This window comes from Delphinus delphis, chromosome 12 (assembly GCF_949987515.2).
Source record: "Delphinus delphis chromosome 12, mDelDel1.2, whole genome shotgun sequence".
In the NCBI taxonomy this organism is placed as follows: Eukaryota; Metazoa; Chordata; class Mammalia; order Artiodactyla; family Delphinidae; genus Delphinus; species Delphinus delphis.
In genome coordinates this window covers 84,534,469-84,558,305 of record NC_082694.2, presented here as the reverse complement: position 1 = coordinate 84,558,305, position 23,837 = coordinate 84,534,469, and positions in this window count along the sequence as shown.

Here is a 23,837-nt window from a genome sequence, read left to right as displayed (position 1 = left end):
GGGGGGTGGTGGAGCCCAGTGCCGGAGTTCAGAGTGTTTGGACAAGGCCAGAAGCATGCGGGGGGTCAGCATGAGGCATCGCACCTGGAGGAGGAGACCCGCGGCTCCAGCCCCAGTGCCATAAGCCTGGCTCCACAAAGTCTAGCCAACATCTGGAATGGATATCAAGAGACACAGGCAGCCCTTACTGGCATGCAGCTCTACCTTTGTACTTTTCGTTGCAAATTGAAAAGCAAAACAGACATCAAGTATATATTTATATAACTGTCTTCAAGTTGCATTTTCTACTCCCATCTGCTGCACATGATAAGTTTCAAGTGTTTTCTAATAAAAAAAGGGGTGGGGGAGGGGAGGGGAATGGAAGGGAGGGCTGGGTGTGCATGTGTGTGTGCCTGAAGGCGTGCTCCTTATTTGGTGCAGAGATGATCTTGTTCAGGCTTCCTTTATAAGGAGACGTTAAAACACGCTATCTCTGAAGGTATCGCTGTTTTAAGATGTTCTGATATTTCGCTTGTCACGCGGATTCGAAAATTTGCATTGAATCACTTTGAAGGAAAAGAGGGTCTATTTCTCCCCTTGCACTCATTGTTTGGGTGGAGAATGTTAGGGGGGAAAGAAGCACATATTTTTGTTGTTAAGTCTTTGGAGAAAAGAGAAATGTGGAGGCGTGAGATGGTGGAGTGAGATATTGAGGGGAAAAAAATACAGCATCAGATAGAAATACATCAGGCAGATCCAAGATAATTTGGGTTTGTCTACATTTAGGTAAATATGCGAATCCAGATGTGACTGTTGATTATTCATGAACAAAGCTGGAATCACCATCGGCCAAGTTTAGTGCAGATTTGGACAGTTCAGTTACCAGCCAGGCCCCAAACCAGCCTTTTTCATTTCTTTTTCCACTGCGGGGAAGGGAGGAAAGAACAAGATAGTGGGATCCTCTGATTTTCCCTTTATCCCTGGACTGTGCCTAAACATGAAAAGCAGAGTAATGAACCACAAGGCAACTACCCTGGTAGTTCAGGACTTATTGAAACAAATGCACAAAAATGGACCCCTGGATATATTTGGTAAAAGTGAGATGTTTTCCATGTCTCGATGAGTTGCACATTTTTCCCAGTTGGTCACTCTGAAGAGGACCCATCCATGCCAAGTATTGTCAGAGAAACGGCAGAATGTCCAATTCATCAATCAATTAGTCCCCAACCCGTATTTCTCCTGGGGATTTTCTCTAGGTCCAAACTGAGATGAGCATCTGCTGATGAGGAGACGCCCCAGATCAGCACCCCGACAAAAGGCCGTCAGGAACGTGGGCCACTTCTCAGCAGAAATGGCAGCTGATTTCCGACGGCAGCCAGCAGAGACAGGAAGATGTGAGGTCAAGCCCGGGCTCTGCCACGGAACCTCCCTGTAACCTTGGATCAGTTACTTAAGCTTTTTCATTCTCAATGACCTCATCTGGAAAAGAACCTAATAACAAGTATCTCATAGCATGGTTAGAAGAATTATGAGTTAACATTTGTGAAATATCTGGTGTGCACTCTTAGTAGGACTTAATAAACGATATTTGTCCTGTCCTCCATCACCTGGCCACAGGTACAACGTGCACGCTGTCTCCTGGCCCCTGCTGAACCACGGCCGACGTCCTAAGTCATCCCTGCGTGCTTCCCACTGGCGTCTCAGCCTTAAAAGCCTTTTCATCAAAGTGTTCCATACACCCACTATCAACTGGTGAGACTTGTGACATCAAGCTAAATCTATTTGTTATCTTGATCTTACCTGGAGCAGACCCAAGCATTTTATATTTGACTGGGCTGCATTTCTCTCCTGCCGGCCATATGCAAGGAACTGGATTCCCGGGCTCTTTCTCTTACTGTCATTTCTCCCCTGCATTTCTTCTACTTTACGCTCTCAGGTCAGAGCCTTGACGTGAGCATAAAATCTGCTCGCAGAGCTGAAGGTGACAGAAGTGAGGGTGAGAATTTCCATGGTCAACGCTACTCCTCAGCCTTGAAGACACCAAGCCATGCGTTTGTGCAAAGTACTTATACGGAGAGACTCTTATTGTCAGGCCACATATAATATTTTACTCAAAAAAATATGTGCTCTTGGGCTTCCCTGGTGGCGCAGTGGTTGAGAGTCCGCCTGCCGATGCAGGGGACACGGGTTCGTGCCCCGGTCCGGGAAGATCCCACGTGCCGCGGAGCGGCTGGGCCCGTGAGCCATGGCCGCTGAGCCTGCGCGTCCAGAGCCTGTGCTCCGCAGCGGGAGAGGCCACGGCAGTGAGAGGCCCGCATACCACAAAAAAAAAAAAAATACTCTTACTGAAAATATATGGCTGCATTTCTTCGAGAGAGTGCAGAATTCTATTCCCACTCTTCTCATGACAAAGCAAAAAGAAAGACCCAAAGTCATAAAATAGGACCCAACGTGTCCACTCCTCTGCAAGATAAAAACCAACAGCAAGAAGCCAGTGGTTTTACAGGGTCATCTATAGCCCCGTGTCTCTCCGAGGCCCAGCTCCAACTCGGTCCTCCTTAGGCTCCGAGGCCACCACGGGCAGGACAGGTACCCTGGGCAGGTGGAAGATCATAGGACCCCTCTCAGTCCTGTCCACGGAGACTGAACAGAAAATCCAGCAGTAGAGTCTGTACTCATTTCCTTGGGTTTCATTTATCTACACAGAAAGAAACTGAACAGTAAAGATGGAGAACATCTATATTCCTGGTACCGGCAATGAAACCAGAACACACTCTCCCCTCCTGACTGCACACCAGGCCTCAGCTTCCTCCCCTGTGAGATGGGGATGAAAACAGCACCCACTCCGTGGGTTTGCTGTGAGGATTAAAGGGAGGAAAACGCGCCAGGCACTTAGGGATCACTCAACCCTGTGAGCCTGCCCCATGCTGACCCACCGTCATCATTTGGGGGCCTCAAGTAGGAACGCGGGCCCATGTGTACACACGGTGGGACACGGGGCAAATGCTCGCACGCCGATCCCTCGTAAGCAGCCACCGGACCAGATCCAAACCCCGCCCACCACTGTAATGACTCTCAATGATTCTACGCATCATTTTCAAAGCTCTCTTCATTTTATGAGAACAAAAATTGTTAATGTTGGAGAAATAGATAAAAACAATAACTCCTGTGACTCTGAAATTTGAAAGGAACTAGGTCGATGTATTTATAAAAAACATATCTCTGTATTCACAGTACAATAAGATATATTAAATATATGTAAGTTTATATGCACACATACAAAATGTTTTCACATTTTTGGCCCTGGGTCCTACCATGTTTTATGTTGCCTTTTTAGTTGGGGGAAGGGTTACAACGACATCAAACTTTATAACTGAAAAAAAAATCTTCTCCCCCCAAGGTTAAGCAAACACATTACTATTTGGCCATGAACTTTGGTTGTTTCTCACTAACTAAATTTCCAGCTTTGCTCAATTGCCAAAAGAATGTTGTGAAGCCTTTGGACTCTTACCTAAACCCCGTTTGTCCAAAGAGGTCAGTCTGGAGCCTAAAAGACATCTTGATCCAGAAAATAGCAGTCATGTCTTCAGTCACCCTGAGATGGTCATGGAAAATTACAACACAGATGTTAACACTGGATCTTTTTTCTGTTGCCCAGAGTCCATGAAGCCACAGAACAAAATCGGACGGAGAAGGCAAAGAATTGAAAGGCTCATGTGGCCAACGAGAAAGGAAGGCAGTTCTGCGGCCGCAGAGGAAGACGCAGGGCATCCAGGAGCATAACACAGGCATCACTAGCTAGGCCCGAGGGTGCGAGCATGCGCTCAGCCCTGACTCTGCCACCGATCAGCTGCCTGACTGTGAGCAAATCACCAGGCTACCCTCTGCCTCTATCTCTTCACCTGTAAAGTAGGAAGAAAGATAGTAACACTTTTACAGTGTTGCTTCCAAGATTAAATGAGTTAAGGTATATTAAACAGTGCAATGCCTGGAACAAAATGTGTCGATACATTTTTTTGTCAAGTAAAATAAAATCAAAGGACTGAAAGGAATTGCTTCCAACACTCACCATGTTAAGATGCGAAAGCTCACAGTAGTGTGATAGCCGTTGCCAGGGGTGGAGGAGTGGGGAGTGGCTGATTAATGGTCACAGGTCACCTTTTGTGGTGATGAGAATGTTTTGGAACTAGATAGAAGTGGTAGTTGTACAACACTGTGAATGGGCTAAATGCCACTGAATTGCACACTTTGAAATGGTTAATGGTTCATTTTATGTTATGTGAATTTCACCTTAATTTAAAAAAGAAGAAAGAAGAAAGCTAATGGTAGCTGTGGGATTAAATGGACCAAGAAAAGCCCGACTTATCAGAGGAACACCAGCACTCAAGGGTGACCCTAAACTGACCTCAGGGTCAAAGCCAGTGGCCTGGCTACTACTGGGGTCTTCCCTAGCCCGTTCTCAGGTTGTAGCTGGCAAGGAATCTGGCCGACCATTTCAACACTTTGGTGCAGCTCACTTGGGTCTCCTCAGAATCATAAAATATTCAACCTGGAGAAAGATTCTTGCAGACCTGGTATCTCTGCCTCAGGGCAAGACTTATGACCCAAGAGCAAGTGGGCATTTTGGTGCCTCCTTCAGATGCAAAAGAACAGAATTCCTACAGGTTCTTTCCTGTAGGGAAGGTCTCTTCATATTCCAATAAAATAACTGAGGAGGGGTCAGAAACTTACTCCTTGCTCTGTTGTTAGAAGACAGGACAGCTGTCACCAACTCAGGCTCAGAGAAGGTATGCAGCCCCCGCTCCCTAAGCCACCCCTGACACTTTGTCTCAAAAGGAGATGGGGCAGCAGCAGATCCTGGTGCATCTGGAGGGACAGGGGAGTGAGGTCTGCATCCAACAGGCAGCGAGCGAAGAAACTCACAAATGCACTTTTCAGCCCTGAGCCTACAGTTGAGCCCTTAGCAAGGCTCTCCAACAGCAGTGCCTTCAGGTGATTCCTGGAATCGCACCCTCAAGGCACAGAGCCTGCCCTGCTCCAAGCCCTTGAAGCCACGCCTGGCTGGGGTAAGGCTGTTTCAGGGAGCTGGGCCAAGGGAGTAAGCAGGCGGATGTCTCCAAATCCCAGACACGGTCACTAAAGCATCCTCATCTCTTTTACAAACTGTGTTCAGAGGCTCTCCCTTTATTTTGCTGCTATTTCTCTGAATCATTTTTGTAGTTAACACATTCATCCATTCAGTAAATATTTGCTGAGGACTGTCTCTGCATCAGTCACTAGCACGCTGGGACTTCAAATGTGAAAATAAAAGTGGTCACTAACCAATTTGGAGGGAAAGAACTATATAAGAATACATATTGATAATACAGTGTGACAGCTGCCCTAACAGAGCACGCACAGGCTGTGGAAAAGGGTCCTCCCAACTCTGTCTGGGCGAGGGGGTTTGCCCTGAGTCTTGAGATTTGCTAGAAAGACAATAAACAGGAAAGGTATTTCCTAAGGTGATTTCCAATAGAGGTGCTCACCAAAACGTTCTGAATTGAAAAAGATGCTCTTTAGAATATTTCAATTATTTTCTCTTTGCCGAATTGTATTCATCTTTGAAACAGGTTTTAATCACTACTGGAAAAAGACATTAAGGAGAGTGTAAAAGAGAGAAGAAAGAGGTGGGGGGAAAGAGGAGGAAAAAGAGAATAAGTTATGACTGTGTTCAAATATCATCTACAGAAGGGTCAGCAAGCAAAGAAATGTGGGAATGACCACATGGTAGGTATACGTGAGATAAAGAGGCATAGAAAAACTAAGAATTGAATCAAGTAGTTCCAAGTCAGTTAACAGCCAGGACTGTGTGTGTGTGTGTGTGTGTGTGTGTGTGTGTGTGTGTGAATGGAATTGACTTTGACCCATGTGATGATCTCTTTCCAAAATGTGTCTTCTTATCTTATTTTGCAGCTACTTAAGGTTCTAGAAATTATTTTTCCAAAGCAGCAAAGCCACCAGCATGTTAAGGAGTCTAAAACCAAAGCTATAACAGGATCTTGGAGGGAATCGATGAGTTCAGCATGGAGAAGGGAACACCCTACCCAAAAAACTGCCCAAGAAATATTGAACCACAGCCATGAGAACAGATAATGAAGGTGAATGCCTCTTGTAAGACTAAGCTCTGTGTCCATTCAAAGGGGATCAAAAAGAGGTCAGGGGTCATCCACCTCAGAAGGGAGTGATACCCTATGGAAAATGGAACTCCAGCTCTAAGATCACTATTAATTCTTAGTGCTATAATTCTCCGATTATATCCCATCTGTATCTTTGAGTCATCTAATCAGAAATGTTATAGCCTCCAATTTCTCCAGAAATAAAAGGCTACAACCAAACACTGTTTTCATGGGGCTGCTTATTTCTGAAGGTGGGTGTTGGAAAGCTGCAGACAGGAATGGAGTCCTCGCTGTCGGAAGGGGGCCCATGATGAAAGGGAGTATCTTCAGATACTTTATGAAAATTCTGTTAAGATTTGGAAACATTTAAAATATGCTGGTTGGGTTGAGAGCCTGCCTTCCCTCACCTCTAAATTTCAACCGATCCAGTGTTCGAACAGAAATCTCACTCCCACTGCCCAGAGATCTCTCTGCTAAAATTTCCAGCCTCCGTCAAAATGCCATACAGACTGTACCATGGAAAAAGTTCTCACTTCAGAAGAACAATTGTCTGCTGCAGAAATAAAGTAATGCCTTTCCTATGAAATCTATAAACTCAAAACAGGGACAGAACTAGTGGTTGCCAATAACTTTAACTTCATTTATCTATATTTGGCAAAAATTGTGCTGCAGCTGGAGATGAAATGCTGAGCTCAATAACTGCAGAGACGTGAGCTCCAAAACAGCAATTACTAAGCTGTGCTGCCTTGTGTAAGATTTCACTTTTATTTATTATATTTAAAGCAACTCTCTAACTCTGTACAGTACAGACGGCATTGTCTATTCAAGCCAGAGCGGCTCAGAAGAGCATCTCCACCTAGCTATTGTCCACAGAGGTGCTCTCTGGGAGGCAAAAGCCCTCTCTGTGGCCACATTAACAGAGCCTAGATGGCAGCCTCACCACCAAATGCACCTCTCTTTTGTCCATAATTGCAAGAAACTATTCTCGTTTTCAACTCAAACTTGGCGTATCACATACTGCGTGCAACTCAGATGATGCCTCTTTTTTTTATCAGTGGAGATATTGATAATTATAATTGGCAGGCTGAGGAAGAGAGCTATAAATATCTCATCAGCTGCCACAGAGTAGAGAAATGGTGGGGAGGGGAAGAGGTGGCAACCTATGCCTCTGAAAAGGGCTGATGGAGAAAGATGGATCCTCACAGCCATTGTCACCAGCCAGCATCTGTTTCTTATACTGGGTGATGATTTTCATAGAATCATAGAAATTAGAGATAGAAAGGGCCTATTGGGTCATCCAGTACAGCTCTCTGCCAGTGTAGAATTTTTCTCTACAAGAAAGACTACTTCTTTGTTCTCATAAAAAGCCCTGACCTTCACATATGGTTTCCCAACTCTGTTATATTTAAAATAGATAACCAGCAAGGACTTATGGTATAGCACAGGGAACTCTGCTCAATATTCTGTGAAACCTAAATGGGAAAAGAACTTGAAAAAGAATAGATGCATGTATGTGTACAACTGAATCATTTTGCTGTACACCTGGAACTAACACGTGGTTAATCAGCTATACTCCAATATAAAAAAATTAAATAAAATGAGTATCTAGAAGAGTATATACAAAACAATAACAACAACAGAGGGTGACTTTAAATGGACTCCTGAGGTAAAGGAGTTGAAAAATTATTAAAAACCTAAATGTGCAACCATAGCCCTTTGTATGTCTGTAAGACATGGCAAGCTGGAATGTTAGCAGTTTACAGAGCCTCGGACAAATTCCACGAGGAATGTTGCAACTCGATTCAGAGGAAACATGGATTTTTTTTTCTCCCCCCGAAAAAGGAGGAATATAGGATTGGCAAGGCAGTTATTGAAAGTACTTTTTAATCCAATTCTAAAATTATTGCCAGAAGTTGAGCTCCCTGGGATTAAACACATTTTTAGTGACCATTATTCAACTTTTTCATGTACTGACAGCCTAGCTCATCTTTTGACTTACTGAACAAATTACTTTCTATTTTTGAAGCAAATTTTCTGTCTATACGTCCAATGCCACTTTTGCCCCTGAAACTTCGCTTACGAACATTTGCCTGATGGTCCCTTTATCTGACTTGGTTTATCAACACCAGCAGGAAACACGTTCATCTGTCTGTTGACTTGGTTTCTCGATTTGATTCAAGTTCTTTCCTTTGGTGGAAACTTTAACTTGAGAAAATCTCCAATGTTTAACCTACAACCTATGCTTTCTAAGCAGTAGGAACTAGACCTTACTTTTCCTACCATTGTACCCTTTCTTTAATGTTAGGTAGTAACTAATGTCACCAACTTCAGACATGTTCATGATATTCTGCTCACCAGATATGACTCAATGAACATCAACTCAAAAAGTGGGCTTTAGCCTTTCAGAGGTATGTGTTCCAAAACAGTGAGCAAAAGAGAATGTTCTCTGGATCCAGTTAGGAACACCAGCCAGCAGAGATGTGAATTATTAATCTTACTTCCGCCATCCACAGACTGTCATCGTCCTGTTCTGAGTGATTGAGTCATACTAGGGTCCGAAATATTTTATGACAAAAGTGAAGACTTCTTTGTAGTTTCCAAAGGAACAGCTTCTTTCCTACAATTGTGTAATCTTTTATTTGAAAGTGTGGCAGTAACACGAGAATTTGGGGCATTATTATTTGTTGTTGTTACCATCAACAAAAGGCATTTAATTGGGGTCTGTTTTCTATGGGACAGATAAAGACAGTTCAATGGTCAGAGTTCTTCTACAGTAAGCAGTTTTCAAGCACCTATTATACACAAAGTGCTGCGCTGGGAGAAGACCTAGAATGTTGGTTACAAAACAGCCTCAGTTTTGAGATCCTAATAGGACGAGAGACACAGAGACAAAGGCCTGCTCAGGATGCAGTGACAGGAGAGGGAAGTACAAAGCAAGAAGGGAGAACCAAACAAGGAGAAGGTACCCAGGCTTACCTTCCAGAAACTCACCTGCTGTATGGGCAACAGTGATGTGCACTTGTGGAGGAATGCCTACAGAATGAGGATGAACAAGTGTGTACACATTGCATGGTAGCCTTCAGCTACTGATTCCGTAACGAAAACCCAGAGAGGCAGCTTATTGATTAGAAACACATTCTTGTTTGGTCTTAAATCAGGAGTGACTTTAAATCAGGGCACTAAATTAGGAGAAGCAAGTTTCGTCTGTCCTATCACAGGTCAGCCAGGTCACCTTGGGCAGGTCCTTCATTCATTCGCTCCATGTCATTTTTTAATAAAGACTTTCTTTTTTCAGAGCAGTTTTAGTTACGCAGAAAAATTGAGAGGAAGGTACAGAGATTCCTCATGTAATATCCTCCTGCTTCTGCACACACACAGCCTCCCCCATTATCAACACCCCCGACTAGGGTGGCAAGTTTGTTACAATCGATGAACCTGTATTTTTGTAGTAATCACCCATGGCGGTCACTTAATGCATCCGAGCGCCACTTTACATAAAGTGGGGACAAAAATGTCTACTGTCTTGTGAGGGTCAATTAGATAACATACCCAACCTGTAAAGTTTAATTCTGATACATTGTGGAGAAATACTATCTTGAGTGGTTATTTCCCAAATCTATAAATCTAATCCGTTTCTTAACTATGTATACACGTTCATACATAAAGACATTACTGTAATGTGCTTCCAGGTCTCTTTCTTACCATTGCCGTGCATTTGTTTCATTCATTCCTCAGATATTTAATATGCTTACTATGTGCTAGCGCCCAGGCAAAGTATCATGGGTGACACAAAGGTTCCTCTGAGCAGCTACTGTCTTAAAAGGGCTTCATTTTAGACAAGATGCTTATGGTTATCTTTTCAATGATTTGGATTTGCTCTGCTAAGTTTCTTGTGGAAACTTAGTCATAACAAACCATGTGGCTCCAGTAGGATCACTTTAATGAGAAATGGGCATGAATGCCTTTTCTCACCAATGCAGAAACTGCCATATATCCTGCTACGAATGGGCTGGCTCTGTCTGGGTAGCCTTGGTAACGTACATCCCGTCCAGATTACCAAAAAGCCATGCTTGCTGCTTCTTAAGAGATTCCGTGAACGGTGCCACCATATTGAACTCTCAACTTCCAAAGGGATTTCCATCCAAAATTAATTTGGCCCCAATGTGTTTTCCACTTGGGAGATCATGTACAACCCACAGGCAGACCCTCTTGTCTGTAGTGTTTTCCTGCTCTCTTTTTCTCTCTGCAGAAAGTGAAGTCCACCCTGAAGAACTCTGGAGCATATGCCCTAACAACGTTCTCTTGTGCATTTCCAATGTCATCATCTCGCAAATAGTGCTTCCTTGTTTTTTCCTGCTGTTTCACCATCCCTGCTTTTCATGATGGAAACCTCAACTCCTTGCCTTTTTAATGGCAAATTATTGCAAGGTTACCAAATGGTTCTGATCCAAGTGGACAACAGGCAAGACTGAACCCTGGCTGAAGTTACGGAGACACTGCTCTACCATCATAAGGGTAAGAGCCTGGAAGTTGCCAGCTGCATTCTATGGTCACATCACTCTTTTTCTCCTTATACTGTTTCTTGTTTTTATGATATTTTGGAATTAATTTTGAGTTTCATGAAGGCAAGAACCATGTCTGATTCATCTAATATTCCTTAAGTTCCAGCAACGAGCAACGTTCTGGAGAATGCCACTAAATACTTGAGAGGTGATTTTGCACGAATCCAGCTGCCTTCGCACCATTGATCTTTTGGGTTATGAACTGGTGAGCAGTGCAGTCCACCCCCAAGGGACAGATGGCAGCCAGCTCATCCGTAATGGAACTGGACGAGCCATCTTTATTTTATTAGCACCTCTCTCTAAAAAATAGAAATGACCAGCCACAAATAAATGAATAAAGCATATCTGAAGACATAATCCAATCCCAAAGGATTTGCTTTAGCACTCTGTTTCTTGGACTATAAAGATTTAGATGGCCTCCGCCTGGCAAGCCATGCTACTTGGTAATTTGGGGCAAATTACTTAACATCTCAAGGCCTCAGTATCTCCATCTCTATAATAAGACGGATGAATAGCCGATACCTGAGGGCCCTTTTAGATCTGAAAATATTTGATTAGATTTCTGTCAACAATCGCTAAACATTGATTGACTCGACTGAATGAGCTGAAAAGCAAATGTTTACCATTTGATTCATTTCTGTAAAAATGCATTAAAAATGTATTTTCTGTAAGGCACTGTGCGGAGTGCTGGAAGGGCTCTCAAACAGGGTATGACAGTGCTTTTGTCTCCAAGGAACTGGTGCTTATTCTCTCAGAGGTGTCATAAAATTATCCGAAAATTAAGTAAAAGAAGTAGGCTAGAGTGAAGGCAGTTGTTTTTTCTTTTAACAATTATGCCACTGCTTTCTCATAATCAACATGAATGATGAACAGATGCAAATGAGTTTGTCCCGGAGGGTGGTCAGTCTCAGTCCCCTCATCTAATGCCACGCCGTCTCCCCTTCCCAGCACACGGGGACCTCCTGCGTCTCTCTGCTTCAGCCTCCTCTCCGGCTGTACCTCTTTCTGGGGTGCTTTCTTCCCCTGCTTCTCCCAGGACACTATTTAACCACAGAATCTCCACCATCTTCCTCTCCTCCCACTGACCCTGGTGCCTCCCTCCTCTGTGCTCCCATCACCCTGGCCCTGACCTCCACTCCAGCAAGGACATGGTGTTGGAATTGGTTTTCGGGTGAGGATTTCCCTCCTGGGCTCTGGGTTTCCCAAGGAGAGGAGCTCCCTGTCTAATTCACCTGTACCTGTGCCCACCTTACGACAGATGGACGTACAGATCTCTCCGAAAAGATTTGCTCTTTACCTATCCCACAGCCAAGGGCTGCAGATTTATTTGTAGCTTTGCCTTTCGTAACCTCATTACTGAATAAGAATCAACCTCCCTGTGCAAAAGCCAGTCTCACGTTTGGGAGGTTGACATCATCTGAAACTCACCCCTTCCTGTAACACTGGAAGGACCTAGATAAAGGCATTGACCTTGCGTAGCCAGGCAGGCAGGACCGTGGGCACAGTCAACCCACTCTCAGGACTTTTTTCTCCGTCTCTCTCTCCGCAGCGTATTTCACCTGCCAGAGTGCATGCCTGTCCTCCCCGCTGTTCTGTCCTCTTCCACCCCTCACCCCACCTGTCACCCAGTGCCTACACATGTTTGTGTGCAAATCGAATGAGCACCGGATTCAGCATAACTGCTCACATGTTGACCTGTTACTCTGTGCCAGGCGCTGCTCTCTGAACTTCACGTGTAATAACATTTAATCCTCCAAACGACCCAATGAGAAAGTGTAGTAGTGTTGTTGTCAGGCTTCCCCGGAGGAACAGAACCAATAGGATAGTATGTAGCCTACTGAGAGAGAGAAAGAGATTTTAAGGAATTGGTTCATGCAACGGTGACGATTGGCAAGTTCTATTTCTGCAGGGTAGGCCAACAGGCTGGAGACCCAGGGAAGATCTGATGCTGCAGATGGAGCCTGAAGGCCATCTACTGGCAGAATTCCCTCTTCCTGAAGGAGATCAGTCTCTATCAAGGCCTTCATCTGCTTAGATGAGGCCCACCCACGTTATAAAGAATAATCTGTTTCACTCAAAGTCTATTGATTTAAATGCAACATCTACACGGATGTTTGACCGAATATCTGGGTACCGTGACCTAACCAAGATAATACAAGTTATCACAGGAAGGTACCCTTGTTACCCTCATTTGACAGAAGAGGAAAAGAAGGTACAGATTGTTTATGTAACTAGCCCAAGTCACATGGTGACATGTAGCCCAATTGGGATTTAAACTGGACAGTTGTCCCAAGAGCTTGTGTTCTTAAGCCCTGAGTCAAGCGATCTCCCTGTGAATCACAGCATGGTATTCCATACTTTGCCGTGAGGTTGTACAAGGGGAAGAGTTGAAAAGGAACCACTCTTTCTGATAATTGTCAAGGTCAATTCTACAGTTAAGTGTAGCATTGAGCCAGAAGTGCGGAATCCCAGAGGATGGCTGCATATTAAGTTTGGTCACATGATTCCAAGCCAACATCCACCTGAACCAATTCCCTGGGCCTCACAAGGCTGACAGGAAGGTTCTGCCCCTGGAGGCTCTTGGTCCGTCTTTGTTTTTGGTTTTGTTTTCTGTATATGTGTATGTGTATGTGTTTGTGTGTGTGTATACCTGTGCATGATTCGGGAGAAATCTTCTATGGGCTCCTTGGGGACACCAATGACGGATTTCTCTAGTTCATCACCTCTAGCTACTCCCTGCTGTTTAGGACTGAATCCTAGGTGGGTCCTGCCCTTGTCCCAAACCTCCAAAATAGTGTCAATTTGCTGTAAAAGCTCAAAGTGCTGGCTCTGAATTCAAAGAAAACTGGGTCAGAATCCCACCTCTGCCTTTATCAGCTAAATACTCTAGGACAAGTTATTTAATCCCCCAAGTTCCCATTTCTTCTGTACTATGGGCTAATCAGGATGCCCACTTGGGAGGTCATTGTGAGGACTTAGAAATAATGATGCAAGTAAGGCACACAGCCCAGCACCTGGCCTGGAGACGTGTTTAATGGGTGTGAGCCTTTTTGAAAGATAATTAATGCTTTATTCTAAATATTTCCTCATTAAAGATCTTTTTAATAGAAAAATGATGAACCAAAGCAATCTCTTGATTAAGACTTTCCATATGCCTCATGGGCTGCAAAATGTCAGAACGATCCGAAGGGTTGCTCTAGCCAAGAACCTGTCCAGCTGGGCCTCCCTCACTCTTCCCACGGCCTGCTTTCGGTGACCAACCTCACCCCAGGCCACCGGTCTGGGTGAAGCCCTTCACATCCTCTCCCCACGTATGGTCATCCACCTGCAGTGACCCATTCTTACAATAAGAAAGTGGGCCCCAGCGGACGCCACCGCCTGCCGCCTGCAGGGGCCCCGCAGAATGCGGGCACCACGGCTGTGGTCTTGGTTGGTGGAGGCAACTGTACCTCACTTGCACCCCCGTTTGTTTCAGGAGGAAAACATTGAAAGCGATCTTCCACGGGCACTGACTTTACTCAGTCTCTGTGGGAGATTAAGTGACTGGGTCTCCATGGCTCTGATGTCATTTCAAATGTATGAGCGTTGGCCCAAAGCTTAATGCATTTCATCCATGATACATTCTTGACTTTGCTCAGGCTGCAGATCCTCCACTTAACAGAAAACAGTCATGGGCCCGATGAAAGCGATCTTCCGGGATGGTACCTTGCTTTTATTTTCCAGTCTCCAGTAAAAGGCCACACCTCTCACCTTGCAGCTATGGCAACACCCCGGGGAACCTGGCCAAGTACGCGGACCTCACAGGAAATGATGCACATTCCCCGAATTCCTCACGGGGAAAAAGGGGCCTCCCTGTTTCTGCCCCACACTGTGCAAACACAGGAAGTGTGGAACAGCTGAGGAGAGGGTCAGAGGCTGTTAAATGTGTCAGAGTTTCTGGGGGTCAGACACCCTGGACATCTGACAAGTTAAAGTTGAGCACCTATTTGGTGGCAGGAAACGTGCTACATGTTAGATTTACAGCTGTGCACGAGGCACCCTGTACCATCCCTGGGGGGTCTCACATTTTCTCAGGGACAGACAATTCATCACTGTAATGGCAAGGGGGTGCAGGCTGCCAAGTAGAAGCGCAGGGCGTGAGAGAATACAAAACACTGGGCTCTTCGGCGGGGCTGGACTCAGTCTGGCAGCTCATTAGACGATGCCTTAGAAAGTGAGATTTTAGCTGAACTCTGAAGTGTGATTAAGAGGGTGCTTCGTAAAGAAGAAACCAGAAGAGCTTTATAGGCTGAGCTGGAAAACCATGGGACTGACGGAAGGTGGTCGAAGCTTGCTGGATTCCAGGAACTAAGAGAAGTGCTGAGTGGGTGGCGTGCCGAGGCAGCGGGCAGAAGCCAGAGCACACAAGGCCTACAGACCCTGTGCATGATTTTTAATTTTATCCTACAAGGCAGGGAAGCCACCGAAGGCTTAAGAAAGGGATGAGAAGATTAGGTTTATCTTCCAGAAGATTATTTTGGCCAAATGGAGAATGAAGTAGTGGGAGACAAGATCAGACGAGCTTCAAACAAAAACTTTCACAGCAACGTTCACGGCAGCACCATTCACTGTAGCTAGAAGGTGGAAAGAGCCCAAATATACACCGACTGATGAACAGAGAAACAAAACGTGATAAACCCACACGATGGCGTAGTACTCAGGCTTCGAAAAGGAATGACAAACAGATACCTGCTACACAGTGGATGCACCTCAGAATCATCACGCTCAGTGAAAGAAGCCAGACACAAAAGGTCCCGTGTGGTGATGACTCCACTTTTATGAAATATTCAGAATAGGCAGATCCATAGAGACAGCTGTCAGGGGCTGGGGAGGGGGAGGAATGCAGAGTAACTCCTTAACAAGTATGGTGATGGAAAGTTCTGGAACCAGAAATGGCGACGGTTGTACAACATGGTGAATATACGTAGTACGACTGAACTCTACGCGACTCCAGCTTTGGGTTCACCTTTCCCTGAGGCTGCACCAACGATGCTTCAACCACACTGACTCTCGTTCCCCCACTTCAGGCCTGGCCGCTCATTAGAGACAGACATGGGGACGCCAGACGGATCTGCTCTTTCACTTCCTCACTCAAAATCATCCCCACGTGTGGACGTTCATGTTGGTTATGTTGAGAGCATTGTTATCAACATAACATCTTAATAAGCACAGCACTGCACTGTTTACAGAACACGTTCCCATCTCTTATTGAGTATCTTCTCCACTCAGCAATCCTTAAAGCAGATATTGTTAACTGCATATTATAGATGAGCAAATTGGGTTCAGAGAGGTTAATTAACTTGTTTAAAATCCCACTGTGAACAAATATCAGACCACAAATTGGGATGCAAGTCTTTGGCCTCCGAGTCCAATATTCTTTCCACAGTGTCACCACTTCCATTCTAGAAAAACAGATCTCTGCATCCCGATGATGTGAACATTCTATCTCCCTTCACACCAGCAAGATGAAGTGGTCCAAATTATTCACAAAAAGAAGGCCTTTTGCCTGACTACACAGCAGCCAGCATTTGACCACACATTCCATTGGGTTCTTAATTGGCAAACATTACAAATATTTCCCAGTAAATTTCTTTGTAAGGTCTCCAAGCTAGAAGCAGATCTTTTTGAGTTCATTGTAAGAGATCATGCTTGTGCATGTGTATGGGTGGGTGTGCGTGTCCGATCCTCTTAATCCCGAAAAGATCTGTCCTATTCCTAAGCATATCACAGGCCTATGATAAATGCTTGTTGACATTGAAATAAAATTAATATGAATTCACTTAAATTTTACAAGTAATACTTGTATAGGTGATGCAACACGTCACACTTTGGAGAGAGCCAACTATCCAAACTTGAACCCAAAATGAATGAATATCTGTAAGCTCGCCACCAACCTCAGAAAGGTTCCAATTTACTTAAGCAAAAATACTGGCCTCCACCCTAGACGATGCTCAGATCATCTCAGAGCACCACACGGGACACGGCTGCACATGGCACTGAAATCAACCCGAACTCAGTTTTCGAACTTTACATCCATCGCTCCTGCCTCTGTTTTATAGAAGATGAAGGGGAAGGTGAGTGCTACCAGGAACAGGGACTGCTAAACCATTTGCCCCTCTGACCCCGTCATCTTGACTCTGGGGACTCGGCTGTCAGGGGCCAGCTACACGGATGATGCTGAAACGCCAAGGATAGATTGATCCCCGGAGCTGGACACGCCTACTTGCTCAGTTATCACAAAAGGGACCACTGTCAGAGTGAGAAAAGAAAAGCAACCTAAACACATGATTAAAGGAAAGAGATTTAAGGAAACCTCAATCAGACTCAGAGGTAAGCAAGCAGATAACTATTAGGTTGCAGAGAACCTCCATAAAGTTCGCACATGTGAGTGACCTTGTCCTGCATTTGGTGGGTCACTCATTGTGAAGGTTACACTGACCATCTCGGAAAGAGGAGCCAACGGACATGGGTGCGGGTTTCAACTCTGCTCCACCAGCCGTGAACTGCGTGGCACTGATGCTTCTGTGATTCCCTTTTTCTCATCCACACAATGGGAGTAAGCATTTCATATGATGTTCATGAGAAAGTGCTTAGAATATTAATTGAAGAAGAATGTGTGGATGTGGCTAAAAGAACTGTGTTTATTGAATTAAAATAATAATAATTAACATTTTTAACACCTTTCTACGTACCGAGCTTACACCAAGAGCTTTTATCTAGCTCATCCTTCAAAAAATAAGTTTGTGAGGGAGGAATGGTTAGCACGCCTTTTTTAAAAGAGGAAACTGACTTAGAAAGTCAGTCAGAATTTCAGCCACACACCAGCTAAGGAGTCCTAGGGTTGCGGCCCCAACAGTCAGTGCACTTTAAGTCCGCATTATGAACCACATCATAACAGAAACGACAAGCAAAAGAAGGAGGAGAAGCGGAAACAAACTTAACAGATTATCTTGTTCAATCCCCATAACAACTCTATGAGGTAGGTATTGTCAAAGCCCCATTTCACCGATGAAAACATTGAGGGAAGGAGAAAGAGAAGAAGGGGTCTTTGGAAACCACAAATAGTTTGCCAGACGTGTTTGAAAAGCAGCACAGGGACGTGGACGAAAGTGGACCTTACAGCCAAACCTCCTGGGTTCGAATCCCAGCTCTGGCACTTAGTTGCTGTGTGACCTCAAGCAAGTCACGTCACCATCCTTGCCTCAGTTTTCCCGTCTGAATAATAGGGACCACAGTAGCACCAACCTCACAGGTCGTTGTGAGGATTAAACTAGTGAATGTGTGCTAAGTGCCTGCTCGTTCAAGTGTGATCTGCCCACCATTAGCGGCACCTGGGAGCTCGTTAGAAATACAGAGTCCTGGGCCCACTTCAGACCCTGGACTGGAGCCTGATCCCAGGAAGTGTGTCTGCACATTGAGGAGAGCCCAGAGCGATGCATGGTAAGGGCGGTGTTAGCGGATGTCTTTATTCTCATCGAAGCTAATGACTCAGACCATCAGAATGAGGCGGGAGGGGACACGGGCGGGTGGGAAATGAGCCTGGTGAAGTCAGTTGGGGTAAATTATGAAGGGCTCCCCCCGGGCAGTCGGGTGCCATCCTGAAGGTCCCAGAGACAGACGAGGCCCTAGAGGCTGGGAGTGGGGCCATGGTCAAGACCACATTTTAGTGTTCCCTTCCAAATAAGGCCACCAAACTAATGACCAAGCATTAAACAAGCAAGTGTTGCTAGATTCTCTGGCTGTAAACAAAACCCCTGTGACCGTCCAGATCCTCCAGATGTCCTTGGCTCTCCCCCGGGGAACTGGTGGACAGAGCCTTGCTCGGGCCTGCACCCCATGCCAGGCTCACCAGGGGGCCGCTGAACAAGTGAAAGTTTCTCATTTTCACTCTTCCCCACGGGTGGACCTAAAATTAAGCAAATGAGCCAATTCATGTTAAAGGGTATTATAAACCAGGAAACACTATGAAAAAGTGAAGATTCCTTATTGGAAAATCAATTACTTTCTACATGGAAGAATCACCAGACATACCCCAGGAAAACATGGACCCTAAGATTCAGAACTTATTCTAAAAAATATCTGGGAGATTCTAATTCAATAAATTGGGGGGGGGGGTGCAGGGGGAGGGAGGAGTATGATAACCTCTAGGAAGAAAGACCAAAAGTCTGGGAATCTTTTAGAAAACATGCCTGGATTGTTCTAATGGGAACTTACGGTTTCAGGGGTAGTTCTCAACCTTGAGTGTGCATCAAAATCTCCTGGTACTTGGGCCCTACCCTCAGAGTTCCTGATTCAATAGATCTGGGTGGTACAGGTTTGCTAGGGCTGCTGTAACAAGCATCACAAACGGAATGGCTTAGGCAACAGAAATTAATCGTCCCACAAATGTGGAGGCCAGAAGTCCAGTATCAAGTGTTTGCAGGGTTACTGACTCCTGAGGCTGTGAGGGAGAATCCGTTCCGTACCTCTCTCCCAGCTGCTGGTGCTTTGCTAGCAATCTCTGGGGTTCCGTGTCTTGCGGATACATCAACCCAACCTCTGTTTTCATGTTCACATGGCATTCACCCTGTGTGCATTTCCATGTCTAAATTTCCCTTTTTTATAAGGACACCAGCCATATTGGATTCACCCAATTCACTGATCATCGAGGATGACCTCATCTTAACTAATTACATCTGCCATGACTCTATTTCCGACGAAGGTCACATCCGGAGGTCCTGGGATTTAGGACCCCAACATATGAGTATTAGAGGGGCACAATTTGACCCATACGATCTGTCTTACCCTGTACGTAACTCACAGCCCCCAAATCCTAATGAATCCAGATCATTGTAGCTATGAATGACCCATAGCACGTAACTTTCTTTCTTCTCTCCCTATTCAGCTCCCTCTAAATACAGATTTCTCTGCCATTGTACCTTCCCTCCTGGACTCCTGCACGTTCTCTGGGAATAAAGCCCTGGGCCTCCTCAGCAGGAATTCTTGGAGCAGAAGTCCATCAATGCCCATCTTTGTGAAGGCGGCTTTCACCAGCTCAGTGCTGCTTTGTCACTCCCAGCCCTTCTCCCTCCCAGGACCCCAGTGATTCCCAAAGAGCAACAGCCTCCTGACGCATCTATAGAGCTGGAAGTCTGCAGTTACCATGGTTAATATTTCTGACTTGATTGGCACCACCAGTAATTGAACTGCAGTCTCTCGAGTGCAACACGCTCTATTCATTAGCTCCTATTGTGTTGGACCATTGCATCAAACCACATTATTTTTCCGCTTACAAAAAAAAAAAAAATGAAAAAGAGAAAAGAAAGGAAGGAAGAAAAGGCAGTCATGAATACAACGCTGCGTTGCCATATGAGATGCTGCAGTTTTGCTTTGAGGGTGAAATCATTCAAGACGGAATTTAATGTTGTACCAGCTCTGGCCCCGTCAAGAATGGTGAGATGTAAAGTGAGAAATCTTAATTTTGATGGCACAGTCACACAGAATCAGAGCTAGAAATCAAAACTAGCCGAGTCCCAGTGTTTGTGTCATGAAGGCAACTGCTCGCTTGTTTACCATCCTGTCAGCGTGCTTAGAACCATCTTTGAATTCATGTCTCCCTCACATCTATTTATACCCTGCCCCCCATCTCCAGGATTCGAGAGAGCTTTTGTGAAATTGCAGGAGTTTTTCCTTGAGGAATTACTGAAAAGTGTGTGTATTTGTAACATCCTTGGATGTTTAATAATCATGGCAGTGTTTTGTTTGTTTTCAAGCTGGAGACGCTTCACTTCTCCTCATTGGAATTCCACTTTTTCTTTCTCTCTTTTTTTCCTCACTTACTTCACCACAGTTCCTGGAGCTATACTCTATACTATCAGACTGTGTGGACTTGTGTAATATTAGTAACAATAACAAAGAAAATGCAAAAAAACTATAAAAAGATGGGGGTTGTGGTTTAAGTTTGATTTTTTTTTTTTTTGCATTCCAACATTCATTTGTAAAACTATTCTGGTTTGATCATTTCTGCCCCAGGATATGGGAAATTATGAAACTTCAGAACCTGAGGGTGGACATCCTTGACTGTCACCTGCTCACGGAGGTTGGAGGACACAGCTGTTCTGGAAGGATTAGCCTCACCTCCAATCTGTTCTCAAAACTGGCCCTTCTCGGTGCATGGGAATAACATGGGGTGTCCAGTGGATTCACTCTTAATAACCTGCCTCAACTTAACCCTGACATGTCTCTCCTCCCAAAGTCTCTCAGGGACCCATTTCTCAGCACCCACTCTTCTCACATGCAGGCCTTATGGCTCAGGCCCAGAGCTCAGAAATCACCTCGTCTCTATAGCAGCCTCTGTTCCCTCTCTCTACTTAGAATCAGGTTAACTTCCCAAAACTACCGTTCCTTTATTTCCTGAGAGAGTTTACAATATTAAAATTATATCCCCTCCCAAAAAAAAGAGTTGACAGACTTAACGTCTGTCACCACCACCACAAAGTTTTGTTCACCCAGCACTAGGTTAAAAAATAGAGTCTGATATCTGGAGGCCTCCCTGCATTCTCTGATTCACCACAGGCTCCACCACTCCCTATCGCCCTACACTTGACAGCTTCTCAGGCTGTGATAGCTGCCTGGCCTTGAAGACAGCCATGCATATGTGCTTGCTACTCTTGCTGAATGCAGCACATTTTAACCCATCTACCTGGCTCTTCAATCACCTAAACATCGATGTCTACCCCACATTTCTCCTCCCTTCCAGCCAAGTTACACTTGATTTATTCCATTCCACTAAGGCTGATCTCCAAAGCTCTTATTTCCATTTCACAACTTCGTACCCAAAAACATGTTTTGGGGGATTCCCCTTGCATGGGATGCTTTTGCTCCTCCCCTTTATCCATCTAAACATGATCTGCCATCCCAGTCATGTCCCTGTTCCTTTCATGAAGCCCTCTCTGTCTTCCAGTCCATACCCATTTGCCCCAGATGAGCACCGTACAGAGCCCCTCACCCAGCTGCCTGGATGGACTGAGTCAATCTAACTCAACTAGAAGTTTCTCATGGCCAGGTTGCCTCCACTCTCCTGGTATATATTATATAGCACTAAGTACATAGTCGGCGTGCGCTCAGTAAATGCTTTAAAATGATTCATCTGTGCAATGAAGACAATAGACATGAAATAATCTGCTCTAAAAAGCACCTCCCACCATGAAATGAAGTTGTTCCTCTCTTTAGCTTCCTGGGACTCAGAGTTCTGTCATGTGCAATTGCAAAGTCCAGGGAAACTTGTGGATTCTCCCCCAGGGCACTTTCTGAGCAAGTGTTGGGAAACGGGTAACTGATTCTCCAGGCCCTTCCAGCCAGCTGTGTCTGTTGCATCACATCAGAGTAAAGTTACCGGAGGACACTTCCAAGCTTGGCTCACAGCCAAGCCCAGGCTCTCGCCACAGCGGGCTCCATCTTACTCCCCAGATACGCCATACCCTAACCCTGCCTGCACCCTGACCTCGACAGCTCCTTTTCCTGTGCTCTCTTTGCTGGAATGTCCTTGCTTCTTCCTACAGGACCGTCCCCAGTTGCCCTCTCCTCTGAGAAGCTTTCCCTCAAGCTCCCTTACTCCAGCTGATCTTCGCCTGCTCTGTGTCTCTCCAGCCCCTTGGACCTGTGGCTCTCGGCTGGGGGCTCCTCTATACACTCAGGCTAAGATTCACCGCTTTGCTCTCCTCCTAAGAATCCCTCACACATCACAACCACTTACCCTTGAATTTTGCAAATACCCAATCTGAGTCTTGAGTGGGAACCTGGGAATGGGTGTAAGAGCACAGGGGGTCCCTAAAATCACCCTCACCCCCGACATAAACCGCCACATATTTCAAGTCGCTGAGCACAAGATAAAAATAGCAGATGTCTACAAAATGTTAATTGTTTTCCTTCTTTCTAGTAGTAGGGAATATGAGCTCTAACATGATGACTTCCCAGGTATTTTTTTTTTTTTTTTGTGGTATGCGGGCCTCTCACTGTTGCGGCCTCTCCCGTTGCAGAGCACAGGCTCCGGACGCACAGGCTCAGTGGCCATGGCTCACGGGCCCAGCCACTCCATGGCATGTGGAATCTTCCTGGACCGGGGCACAAACCCATGTCCCCTGCATCGGCAGGTGGACTCTCAACCACTGCGCCACCAGGGAAGCCCCCCAGGTATTTTAAATAATAATGAAATATTCCATCCCAGGTAGATATTTAATTAATTTCAATTTTATTCAAAGTTAAAATTTAACATATGCTCAGTTGACAATTAAGACTATGTATAAATCACAATTTATAATGAATTCTAAAGTGAGCTATTACTTGGGGGTTATAATTAATAAGCTACTTCTTTGGTCCAATTTACACTCTGGGAAAGGAAATGAGGCTTGATGGATGGGGGACCAGCTAGCAGGGCAAACCCCTGGCGAGGTGTGTTCCTACCCCTTCCTCACTTGACCTTGCAATCAGTCTGCGGGGTGGGTGTCTTTACGAAGTAATTCAGGACCTTGCAATCTGGACGCTGCGCTTGCTCCCAGATCTCTTCCAGACATTTCTGTGGGTCTGTGTTTGCCGTGTGTTCAGTGAGAGGCATGGGAGCAGCAAACATGCTGAGAAAACTTGAGCGGCTGGTCTTTTCTATTTAAGGGAATCTCAAAGCACATGCCATAAATTATCCTTTCCTTGGTTTCTTATTCACGCGAGGAGTCCTGAGCCAACCCTCGGAGTGGCCCATGGCAGCACTGTTCTGACAGGCAGGTGGCAGGGCAGCCACCCCACCCAACACGAGGCTTGCCTTCATGTTCCACGTCCTTCTCCACCTGTCTAGTGGAGATACTAAGTGCCGTTATAAAAATAAAGCATGTTTAGAGTCTCCAGGATAATAAATTTTGCATTACCCTCCAGTCTCCTCAAGTCCAGTCCCTCTGCAAATATTCACCTTTATTCTTCATGCCTCTTCCTCTGAACAAGTGTCTGCATACAATCTTGTTGAGGATTTTATTATTTTTCCAAAAAAAAAAAAGAACATAATTTTTAAGTAAACAGAGAATTCTTCTAGCTTGGACATCTCTCATCTGTACCCTGGAGTGTGGAGGGTTAATAT